The sequence below is a fragment of the Gekko japonicus genome, unplaced genomic scaffold (assembly GCF_001447785.1).
Source record: "Gekko japonicus isolate JY-2015 unplaced genomic scaffold, Gekko_japonicus_V1.1 scaffold1793, whole genome shotgun sequence".
Lineage (NCBI taxonomy): Eukaryota > Metazoa > Chordata > Lepidosauria > Squamata > Gekkonidae > Gekko > Gekko japonicus.
The window spans coordinates 262,126-275,205 of NW_015165874.1; positions in this window are offsets into that span (position 1 = coordinate 262,126).

A 13,080-nucleotide genomic window follows, 5' to 3' on the forward strand; every position below is an offset into this window, starting at 1 on the left:
CCCTCCCCAAGGGAGAAGGGGGGAGGACCTTCAGCCAATGGAGGGAAGACAGGCTTTGCTCTGTAGCTCCTGTGCAATTTAGAGAGTCTGTCAAAGCAAGCTGTGATGCAGAAGGAAGCAGGAGAGTGGGAGAAGGAAGCAGATGAGAGCCAGTTGCTCACAGGCCGGATATGAGCCCTGTGGGGGCCGGATCCAACCTGTGGGCCGCATATTTGACACCCCTGGGCTAGAGTATATGCCTCACAGCAATAGCAATGTCTGAAGAACTTTCTTAAATACCCTCAGTGGGACAGAAGCATATTAATAAACTCTTCAGCTCTTATTCTCCCAGGTTTTTAAAAATTTAGAAATAAGAATGTGCTGCTAGATTTAAAAACCACATCTCCCTTGAAAAACAAAATAAAACTTTGTCAGAAACTTCAGTGAGACTCATTTGTCTTGGAAAGTTTTCAAAACAGGCATGAGAATGCAGATACTGTGGCCATGAATGCCTAAACAGGCCTGTCTGAGATGACTAAAAGTAAATGCCCCCATCCTGTATATGGCTACACTCTCTCTCACACACACAAAAGGCAAGGAAACAGTAACTGTATTTCCCAGGGATATTTTGCTCATATTCTTACCAAGACAATCACATCTCAGTGAGGGTTTTGCATGGAGTGAAGTAAGGGAGAAATCAACAAAATTCAAACCTTTTTTTTTACATTTGCTGTAAGTTAAAGATAGATGGAGCTATCTTTAACAACTCCATATGCAAATTATCTCAAAAAGACAATTCAGCTTCTGCTTAAAGAAATCCTATGCTAAAACTTTTTAAATAACTGGATCCTTCAGTAAATTAGCTGATAAACTGGAACAGATCTAAAAACGAAAGAAATCTTTATAGTATATATCAAGTACTAGCCATGGTAAATTAATACCCACAAATTACTGATTCTGAAAAGCAGTTTTATTAGCTCTTTCTAAAAAATATAAATTCAACTTGAGTAACTCTACAGTTTGTCATTCCCTAAAATATATATTAAAATTGTATAGTGATTGCCCTAAGTTCTTCATATCCCCACAATATAAAATTACAAACTTGGGTGCTAAGCAGCTTTTATACTTTATCATACTGAATAATGATGGGCAGTGGTGTGGGTTCTCTGAAAAATTGTCCCAAAATTAATTAATTAAATAAAAATAAATATTTAAACACTGTTAGCAACATTTAAATCGTGTTAGCAAAGGAGGCAAATATACCATGTACAAGTACTGAGGATTTGTAGCACAACAGCCCTGACAAACAGCCCTTACAATAATTCTGATAATTACAGAGAGAGAGAGAGAGAGAGAGAGAGAGAGAGAGAGGTGTGCCACCAAATCACAGCACCTTATGGTGACCCCACAGGGTTTTCAAGGCAAGAGACCCATTGCCTTCCATTGCATAGCAACCCTGGAATTCCTTGATAGTCTCCCATCCAAATACTAACCAGGGCTTGGCTTCCGAGATCTGACAAAATCAGGCTAGTCTGAGCCACCAAGGTCAGGGTGATAATTACAAAAGAAAAACATATTATTGTTAGCAAAAATGAAAGGAAGTCCCTGGATAAACCAGTATTGGAGATAATGAAATTTTTCTTCTTTGAAAACATCAAGGAAAGAAAGTGTTTAGCTATTATTGTTTGTCCTTTGTTTGTAAAATTTAGATATGTATATAAGCTTGGATCCTAAGACCTCCGAACCAAACAAGCTCATGGAAAACATCCAAGTACATCAGTCTGTACCAGTGCCCTACTCTTGTATATGATTTTAAGTTCCCTGCTCAATCTTTGTTAGCTAATTCTATCATTACTAGGAATAAGGCTCGTTGTGGAAATAAATACAACAAGCTCTAGAAAGAGGCTCTGAGTGGGTGTCCTGGCCTTGGGCACTGAGCATCAATTTGCTGTGGTGACCTCAGCAGGGTATAATGACACAGAGCCCAACATTTTCTCCAGGGGAACTGATCTCTGCCATCTGGAAAACAGTTGTAATTCTGAGTCATCTCCAGCCCTTACCCTGGAGAGTGGCAACAATTGTTTCCCATGACGAAATGGCTGGTTTGGAGGGTGGAGTCGATGACATTGTACCTGTCTGAAGACCCACCCCTCCACAAACCCCACCCTCTCCAGGCTCCACCCTTCAAATCTCCAGGAATTTCCCAACCTGGAGGTAGCAACCGTATCTCCTTCCCAGCCAACCATTTAACCTACTTTCATCTGCCCCTTTGACTTCAGCTTTCCATCTCCCTCACACACACACCAGGAGTCTCTACCTAGGAAAACTACAGTCTTTCTCCTCCTCGGTGGTGACCCAAGCAGAAGGGGAAGCGACCTCAGCAGGGTATAATGACACAGAGTCCACCCTGAAAAGCAGCTGTTTTTTCCAGGGGAGCTGATCTCTGCCATCTGGAGAGCTGTTTTAATTCTGAGTGATCTCCATTCCTCACCTAGAGACTGGCAGCAATGGTTCCCCATGAGGAAAAGTACAGTCTTTCTCTGCAGTGGAGACCAAAGCAGCTTACATCATTCTCCTCTCCCCCTTTTGATCTGCACAACAACCCTGTGAGGTAGGTTAGGCTGACAGTCTGTGACTGGTCCAAAATCACCCACTCAACTTCCACAGCAAGACCCTGCTCTGAAGCACTAACTGCTTCGCCTAGGGTAGCCAACCTTCAGGTGGAGCCTGAAGATCACCGGGTATCACAACTGAACTCCTGACAACAGATCTCCCCCCCCCCAGAAAAAATAACTGCTTTGGAGGGTGGGCTCTATGGCATTCTATTCAGCTGAGGCCTCTCCCCTCCACAAACGCTGGCTTCTGTAGATTCCAGCACAAAATATCCAGGAATTTCCCAACCTGGAGCTGGCAATCCTAGTCAGGACAGGCCCCAATGAGTTCCCCACAAAGGCCTGGAACGGGCCTCCTGTCTTTGCCTTTTTACTGACAGAACCAAGCTTGGTTGCCTAGCAACAGCCACTGAGGGAAAAGTTAGTCCCACAGGAGCCAAGCAGAACTGTCTTTGTTAGGACAGACAGCCATTTTGACAGTTTATTCTGTGAGGGAAGAGTGTCCAGGCTGGAAGTGGGTGGGGAACAGAAGCAGACCCAGCACCCAGCCAGTGGCACACAAGTACTCTTGAGTGGCAGTTGATGGGCCAATGGCTGATGGAGCACACAGCACAGCCAATGGGACAGCTGGAAATGGCCAGCGCGTTAGGGAAATTATATATATCATATCACTTTCAACAGCAGTTTTTCCATGACTATTGCTTTAGTAGGAACTCATATGCAGAAAGTCTAAGGAGACTGAACTGTTCTCACAATGTTATCTCTTCTCTTTTCAATACTTTTACAATGGTAAAATAAAAAAGTCCCAAAAATCAGGACTAGAAAGCATGTATTCCACTTCTCTTCACAACATTAGGTAAAGGTTCCCTTGCTCGAAAGCCAGTCGAATCCAACTCTAGGATTGCGGTGCTCATCTCCGTTTCAAAGCCGAAGAGCCAGCGCTGTCCAAAGACGGTTCCGTGGTCATGTGGCCGGCATGACTAAACACCAAGGCGCACAGAACGCTGTTACCTTCCCACCAAAGTGGTACCTATTTATCTACTTGCAATTTCTTGCTTTCGAACTGCTAGGTTGGCAGGAGCTGGAACTAGAGATGGGAGCTCACTCGGGTCTCGAACTGCTGAACTACCGACCTCCCACAGCCTGCAGTTCAGCGTCTTAACCACTTGAGCCACCGCAGCTCCCTTCACAACATTACTTCCTGTTAAAACAAGAATGTATGCAAAAGTTTTTCAATGCAATTGATATGTTTTGGTATGTTTTTGAAGACTGAAACTTTAATTGTCAAATTTACAATTTACTAATAATTACTCTCCTTATTTATGTATTCTATTTAGGAAATTTATATCCCATCTTTCTACTCCCAAGGGGAATAAAACACTCTTAAGCCATGTGCTATTATCAAATATGATGTTACTGGAGTCTCAGTTGAAGTTGTAAATAATTCCATTTGACATTTCAGCTTATATTACTTTTTTATCAACATGAGTAAAAGGAACTTTTCAAATGTTGAGGGTGTTAATTAGTGCTAACCTAAGCAGAGTTACACCCTTCTAAGTCCACTGAAGTTTTTCTTCCCGCTGTAGACCCAAAGTGGCTGATATTATTCTCCTTTCCTCTGTTTTCTCACAACATCCCTGTGAAGTAGTTTGGCTGAGAGTGTGTGATTGGCCTAAAGTTACCCAGCAAGCTTCCATGGCACAGTGGACATTCGAACCTGGGTCCCCCAGATCCTAGTCTAACATTCTAAGCGCTACACACCACAACTGTCTTTGACTCTTACTTCCACAGGTATTTCAAGCCATCTATAAATATGCAGTACTCTTACTAGACTGGTCACAAACTAAATTCGTTGCATTGTATCTTCTTCACACAAACTTCATTTTATAATGCAATTATTTAATTTTCCACTAATAAAAACTCATCTGTTTGAGGCAGTTCACAACAACTAAAACAATAAAAAACCCTAATACAATAAAAACAAGTGAACAAAACAAGTAAATAAATAAATAAATAAAAACAATGTGGCAATAAATAAAGCCAAACCTATAAACACAAGCCAAGGCATAAAAGGACCTAAAACAAGTACACCAGTCTAAAATTATATTGATAAAACAGTCCTCGGGCTAGGATCACACCATGGGTAAAGATAAATGTGTTGGCATGGTACCTAGAGGAAAGTAAGGGAGGTCGCCAAGGGAACCCCAAGGGAAAGAATATGCCAAAGGTCAGGCACCACCACCAAAAAAAAATCCTGTCTCTCCTAGGTCACTTGCCTCACCTATGCAGGTGAATGCAGAGAGAGCAGGGCTTGAGATTATCATAACTGGCAGTCCTTCAAGTACCCCCCCCCAACCATTTAAGACTTTTGAGGCAAAAACTAGCATTTTGAATTACGCCTGAAAATAAATGGGCAGCCAGAGCAGATCTTTCAACACAGGGGTAATATGATCCTTCCATCAAGCCTTGACAATAACCTGGCTAACACATTCTGGATCAAATGAAGCTTCCAAAGAGTTTCCAAAGACAGCATTACATAGATCACATGACGGTAATCTAACTTAGATGTGATCAGAGTATCGATCACCTTGGCCAAATGATGCTTTGCAATGAACATCCATGGCCCTGGTCACACAGAGAATTAGGTATGCAGAGGGGACGGATTAAGGGCGGATCAAACGGGCGCGATCAGACGCCAACATCTGGCAAGCGTCACGCACCCACCCCTAACCCATCGCATCGGGCCGAAAATGCGGATCGAAAAGGTACTGGGGAAATGGAGTACCTACCAGAAGATCCGCAGCAACAGCGGGTGCGGGATCGCGGACGCGCAGGCAGCCCATAGCATCCTGCAGTCATCCGTGACCCACGCATGTGCACTAACGCAGGACCACCATATTGCCTCGCTGGGACTATGCCGTTGCCTCCCCAGTGTGATCGGGTGCCAACGGAGGGAGAACGAAGCCATGGGGGAGCATAAGATTGCACTCCCGTGCTTCTTTTAGCTCCGCCTCTAAAATGCCTCCCTTCCGGTGCGGATTTTCCCGCTCGTGTGACCGGGGCCCATAGTTGGCTTATCAACTGAAGCTGACAAAAGGTACTAAGTGCTACAGAGGAGACCTGAGCTTCCAGCCAGACCAGAATCCAGCAATAACCCTATGCTACTAAGCTGCTCTTCAGGGGAAGTTCAACCCAATCCAAAACAGGCTGATTGCTCAGTCTTCAAGTAGCATTGTCATTTAATCTTGTCTAGATTGAGATTTGGTTTACTGACTGTCATCCACCTCATTACCTTTTCCAGGCTATTTCTTAATTTCTACATAAATGTAATCTAAGATTAAAATACTGTAATACTTAAAGCTGAGCAAAACAGAGCAGAAAGAACCCAGCCACAATTACTTCAACATACCTAGCAGACCAATACATATAAACGAGTTTAATTATTTTTGAGAGAAACTACTAAAACACATTCTGATTAAAGGCTGAATACACAATTGCTATACTTTATTTATGAATATAATAAGTTATCATATATTAAGCATAAACACCATTATTTATATCAGAAGAAAACACTGTGTGAGTGCATGTGTATGTCCTATGGCGCTGCCCTTTCACCCAAGAGAATGGGAATCTGTGCATTAGACTACAGCCAAGTTCCAGGCTCATGTATTTCAAGAAGAATAGATTAGCACATCAAGAAAGAAGCCCTGACCTGGATAGCCCAGGGAAGTTCGATCTTGTCAGACCTCAGAAGCTGAGTAGGGCCGACCCTGGCAAGTATTTGGATGGGGGACCTCCAGAGAATAGCAGAACCAAGAGGCCAGAGGCAGGCTATCAAGCCACTTCTCTGAACGTTCTCCATGCCCCAGTAGAAGTCGCCAGAGGTCACCATGGCTTCCAGGCACAGGCACACACACGCACGTGCACACACACAAAAATACCAAAGAAAGAAGTTCTTCAGCTACTTACAAAATACTTTGCATTAATCTGTTGTATGTCACATTCTAACAAAACTTCTAGCTAAACCAGTACCTTATTTTCTGGACATTTTGATTCTGTATGTTTGGTGTTATGAAGCAAAAAACTGGGGACCCACAAGGACTTGCAGGGGGCACCTCACAACACTCACCTACTATTTTCTCTTTATTCCCTATCCCTCATAGCCTATCTCCTTTTCTTGTTCCCAGCTCTCCTTCCCACCCACAGCCAACCTACCTTTATGGCCACCCGTCTTCATCTTTCTCTACTAACCTTCCACAGCCTGCAGTTCAGCGTCTTAACCACTTGAGCCACCGCAGCTCCTCGAGTAGATCTACTTGGATCTATTAAATGGGGTTCACTCCCGGACACTGTAAATCAAGGTCCTACTGTACTTATTCAGGAAATACTCTGGCTTGATAGCTGACAAACTTCCAAGAGAAGAATGTATCCAGGGGTCATTTCGTAGAAAAAGAGCTAGGGGAACTCATTAGCATAACTCATTAGCATATGCCACACCCCCTGACATCAGGGGCCCAGCGGTGGACCTGCAAGGCCAGCGGGAGTGCGAGGAAGCCCCGCCAAGGCCCTCCCTGGCCCCAGGCAGGCAGGGGTGGGGAGAGGCGGGGAGGAAGCAACTTACCCTCCCTCTTCTCCTGCCTCCTCCTGGCTGAATGAGGGCTGGAAGCGGGGCGGCCGGAAGCAGGGGGCGGGGCTTCGTCATGTGCCCCGCCCCCTGCACCTCACCCGGGGGAACTGCGTTACCCCGCGTTCCCCCCCGAAATGACCTCTGAACATATCACAGTTTTTTCAGCAGCTGCCAAGACAACCTGTGTGCTCTTTTCGTTTCAACTTGGAAAGGGATATGTATAGTCCCTCCAGGGCAGCTAGTTGGTTACTATATAAAACAGAATGCTGGACTAGATGGCCCACTTGTCTGATCCAGCAGCACAGTTCTTATGTCCTTATAGCTAAGAGGGCTCTCTCTTAAAAGCTGCCATGGCACATTAAAAAGGCACGTTTCTACAGAGGACAATCTGATAGCTGTTTTTGAGGTAACAGACTATATTCCATTACAATAAAAGACAACAGTAAAAGTGTCAACATGAAACTGCAGAGAGCAAGAGTTCCCTGTCATTCTTTGGCAGTTTTGCTTTCCTGAGAGCCCTATCCTCCATAGTGCAAAGCCACAGAATATAGGACCCAGTACTAAAGTTCCAGCACCTGCACCAGGGCACTGTGAGACTATTCTAAGAACTGACCTCAGAATTGTCAAAGCAGTAACTGCTGGAGAAAGTCCTCTTCTTCTTTTTCTTTTTTTTAGTCTGCCTTCCTCCTATGATGGACTCAAGGCAGTTTACAATGAAAATTAAAGCATACTAAACACACAAATCAATTTAAATCATTGAACAACAAAACAGGCCATAACCACACCCTGCAAAAATCTAAGTCAACTGAAAAAGCCTTTTTTTAGAATTCAGCCTTATCATCTCAGTATATTCAGAAAGGTGGTTCCTTAGTTAGGGCTCTTATCTCACATGTTGAATGCCTGTGGGCAGGCAGAGACTGATCTAACCTACCTTCATATGCTACAGCAGGTTTCCCAGCATTACAAGAGAAGAAGAGAAGAGATTGGATTTATACCCCACCCTTCACTACCCAAAGGTGTCTCAGAGCGGCTTACAAACTCCTTTCCTTTCCCCTCCCCACAACAGACACCCTGTGAGGTAGGTGGGGCTGATAGAGCTCTGACAGAAACTGCTCTTTTTCAAGAACAGCTCTTATCAGAGCTACGGCTTGCCCAAGGTCATCCAGCAGGTGCAAGTGGAGGAGTGGGGAATCAAACCTGGTTCTCCCAGATTAGAGTCCGCGCACTTAACCACTACACCAAACAAGGGGGAGAGGTCACTACAAAGCATACTTTGGAAGTTCTAACATTGGCACTGACTGGGGAGTTATATGGAGACAAATGGGTCCAGGGCGTTTAGTATAAGAAGATAAGACTGTACAGCTGATAAGAGTTTTTCTTGTACCAGGGGGGCAAATTTGAAGAATAAACAAAGAAATTTCATTGCACTTGAGCACAGGGGATTATATTTATTTTAAAAGTTTTATTTATCAATCTATTTTATCCTACCTTTCTTAAACAGCTCAAGACAGCTAACAAGTAGTGAAAGCACCATAAAATATTAAGAAAACGCAACAGAAATCACAGAACAATATTTCCATTATCCCTTCAGTGAGTTTAGTAGCTTTTAAAACTTTAGATTCAGTCACTTAGAATTGAGCAAGAGACCCAGAACGTCATAGTTTTTTGTCCGCCATACAAAAGTTGTGGCTCTGCTTAGGCTGACTTAAATCTATAATATTTCTATTGTTCTCAAATTAAAATAGTGCTTTAAGTATTTTTCTAATTATGGTTACATAAATTACTTGGGACCAGGGTGTGTTATGGACGACTTATTGACGTAAGTGGTGTTCTTATTTAAATTAAGAACGTAACACAATTTTCTTTCCTATTTAAGACATCCATATCTGAGCCTTTAAAAAAATTTCCAGGATGGCTAACAATAGTTAAACAACGCATGATAAAAGGGTGGTGGTGGAATGTTTCTTTACTGCGTTCAGAAATTAGGTGGGTACCGTGGGTAAACTAAAGAAAGGTACAGTGAAGCTCCAACTGGACTGGATGAGGGTGAACAAGCTGAAACTTAATCCTGGCAAGAGAGAGGTATTCTGGGTTAAGAAAAAGGCAGACCAGACACTTAAAGTCTACCTTGTCTCGGATGGGGTTAGGTAAAGGTAAAGGTTCCCTTGTTCGAAAGCCAGTCAAATCCGACTCTAGGGTTGCGGTGCTCATCTCCGTTTCAAAGCCGAAGAGCCAGCGCTGTCCGAAGACGTTTCCGTGGTCATGTGGCCGGCATGACTAAACACGAAGGCGCACGGAATGCTGTTACCTTCCCACCGAAGTGGTACCTATTTATCTACTTGCAATTTCTTGCTTTCGAACTGCTAGGTTGGCAGGAGCTGGAACTAGAGACGGGAGCTCACCCCGTCATGCGGCACACTCGGGTCTCGAACTGCTGAACTACTGACTTTCCACAGCCTGCAGTCCAGCGTCTTAACCACTTGAGCCACTGCAGCTCCTCGGATGGGGTTACACTCCCCTTAAAATCAGGTTTGCCATTTGGGAGAGCTGCTCAACACAGCAGTCACCTTAGGAAATCAGGTGCCCACTGTAGTTAGGAGTGCTTTTGTACAGCTTCAGCTGTTGCACCACCTGTTCCTGGTTCAGTCTGATCAAGCCATGGTGTCCCACAGTCTCCCACGCCGGAGGTGGCAAACCCTATCTCCTTCCCGGCCAACCTCAGGACAGCAGTTTTAAATTATTTCTTTCAAATCAATGATTTTATGCGTTTTATGTATTTTGTTGTTGTTTACATTGTAAGCTGCCTTGAGCTCCTGTAAGACAGAAAGACAGCTAATAAATGTTTTAAATAAATAAACAGTGGAACTCCCTCCCTGCTTATATTTACTTGGCACCTATGTTATCCTTTAAGGACCATAAGAACATAAGAGGTGCCCTGCTGGATCAGACTGGTGGTCCCTCTAGTCGAGCATCCTGTTTTACACAATAACCACTTGCCCCAGTAAGCCAACAAAGAGAATGTAGGTCAACCTTTCCCTTGTGATACACCTCCTAGCACTGGTATTCAAGTTTATTGCCTCTAGACATGGAGGGCCCCGGTCACACGGCAAAGTTGCCGCCGGGAGAGGCACGGATGGTGGGCGGATTATCCGGGCGCGATCACACCCCAACATCTGGGAAGTGGAGTGCACCCATGGCTTACTGCCGACAATGCGAGTTAAAAAACTAGTACCTCCACGGTACTAGTAAATGTTTGCCACGGGCTGCTTCCAGACTCCCGTGGTGTGATCTTGCCGGCACACGGCATTCCCCTCCGGTCCCTCATTTACCCGCCGGCGCCGAGGGAAGGACCCGTGGTGTGCCGCCAGCACGTCTGATCACGTAATCGCGGATCAAACTGCGCCGGGGCAATTAGCCACGCCTCCCCCCCCATGATATCCGACCCGTGTGACCGGGGCCGAGGTTCCCCTTAATCATCATAGCTGGTAGCCATTGATGGACTTGCTTCTTACCAAATGAAGTCCATCCTATCCACCTGGGCTTTTAGTATCTAAATCTGGTACTACTTATTCATTTATTTAATAACTTATATCCCACTGTCTCTGCAGTGGGGACCCAAAGCAGCTTACAATACAATCCCTTGTGACATCTGCATTCTATCGTTTGGCTGTTATTGTTTTACTTTAGTGCTTTGTTGCTTTTATTTATAATTTACCTTGTAAACAATTTTAAATGAAATATTTTTTAACCAAATGAAAGAGGTATTGCCTACTTTCCTAAATGATGGGAGAAAAGGTAGCAGAATGAGGAAAGAGGAGACACAGAACATTTATACAGGTCTCTGCATAAATGACTCCACAGTCCAGTTTAAAAAAAACAGGCTCCAAATATACAAATGCACTTTGTGCTTCATATAACTGAAGACAAAATTTGACCACTGTTGAAAACTACTGGTCAGTTGACTTGCATTGCAACTGTAAAGAAGGGCCTACAGCAGTGATGGTGAACCTTTCAGAAACCGAGTGCCCAAACTGCAACCCAAACCCCACTTATTTATCACAAAGTGCCAACAGAGCAATTTAACCTGAATACTGAGGTTTTAGTTTAGAAAAAACAACTCATACATTAACATAAGATGATCCAAACAAAGTAAGGAAAGCAATCCCAAATGCTTTCATTGACTTAAAATTATTTGGCAGAGAATTCCACACTTCAATGACGGTCTGGGGCGATGGCACGCGTGCCCACTGAGAGGGCTCTGAGTGCCACCTCTGGCACATGTGCCATAGGTGCGCCACCACTGGCCTACAGTGTTCATGATCAATTCCTAGTTCCAGGAAAACAAATGAAGTGCTGCCAGATGGGTGGCTAATAGACCTACGGCCGTCTGGATGCTTGCATATGAACTAATCTGGTATACTAAAGGGCTGATAAAAGTGGTTCATTGGAACAGCTTACAGACTGAAATTTACTTTTGCACAAAGTTAGGAGATGGAGCTATTTTAGAGTGAGGGTTGCATTTTTCTGTTTAAGAGAGCACTCAAGGCAATGTCAGTGCTAACGATGCCGGCAGGAAAAAAAAATCCAGTAAGGTTATACATTTTATTAGACTGTCTCTCTTGGATACAAGCCAAAAGACGACAGATGGAGGAGATGCTTCAACAATAGTGTTCATCTATGGCTGTTCTAGAGCAGAATAATTTTACCGTGGATTCATGTGCTATTTTAAGGATGAGTGGGTTTCTCCCACAGAGTTACTATTTATGCATTTAGTTCTCGCATGAAAGCTCTGTATGCCACCTTTAACACAGGTAAACAGATACGTGGAAATTCAGTGGCCCTGAGCAGGGGAAGGACTGATGGCGAGAATATCGCTGAAAATCTCAGAAATTCAATCGTATTGTCTTGCTTGAGTCATCTGGAATTAGGACCTAACTACACAATACACTTCCTGGGTTCAGCCCTGGGTCAGATCAACAGACTGTACTGTGGGAGTTCCAAGCTTTGCAGGCGCATGCAGGCCCCAATTAGGTCAAGACCACAGCACATGAACAAAGGAAGTTCAAGCCTCCCCTCCCTGCCATTTCCCCCCCAAACAGATGACAACCAGCTGATAATGGCAACGAACCCTTTAAAAGTCAGCCAGTCAATGACAGCCAGCCTTTTGACAATCACAGCTGTCTGTTGGGTCCACCTTCAGGGCAGGACGGGGGAGTGGCCAAGAAAAGATGGCTACAAGGCTGCCATTGCTCTCTCTCACTCTGACTCCCCGCTCGGAAGGGAGTATTTTATTATTTTATTTTAATTTTATTGGACTTGTATCCCACCCTCCCTGCAAGCAGCTTCAGGGCAGATTCCATCAATATTAATATAATTTAAAGTAAAGGTAAAGGTTCCCTTGCTCGAAAGCCAGTCAAGTCCGTCTCTAGGGTTGCGGTGCTCATCTCCGTTTCAAAGCCGAAGAGCCAGCGCTGTCCGAAGACGTTTCCGTGGTCATGTGGCCGGCATGACTAAACACCAAGGCGCACGGAACGCTGTTACCTTCCCACCGAAGTGGTCCCTATTTATCTACTTGCAATTTCTTGCTTTCGAACTGCTAGGTTGGCAGGAGCTGGAACTAGAGATGGGAGCTCACTCCGTCATGCGGCACACTCGGGTCTCGAACTGCTGAACTACCGACCTTCCACAGCCTGCAGTTCAGCGTCTTAAGCACTTGAGCTACCGCAGCTACTTAATATAATTTACAATAAAATTAAAACCACTTAAAAACAACAGATTAAAACAGTACATAAATCATAAAATACCATGCAAAAAAAGTAGAGCTATGGAAGAAGAGGTGGAATGGGGGGCTGCTGTCTGAGG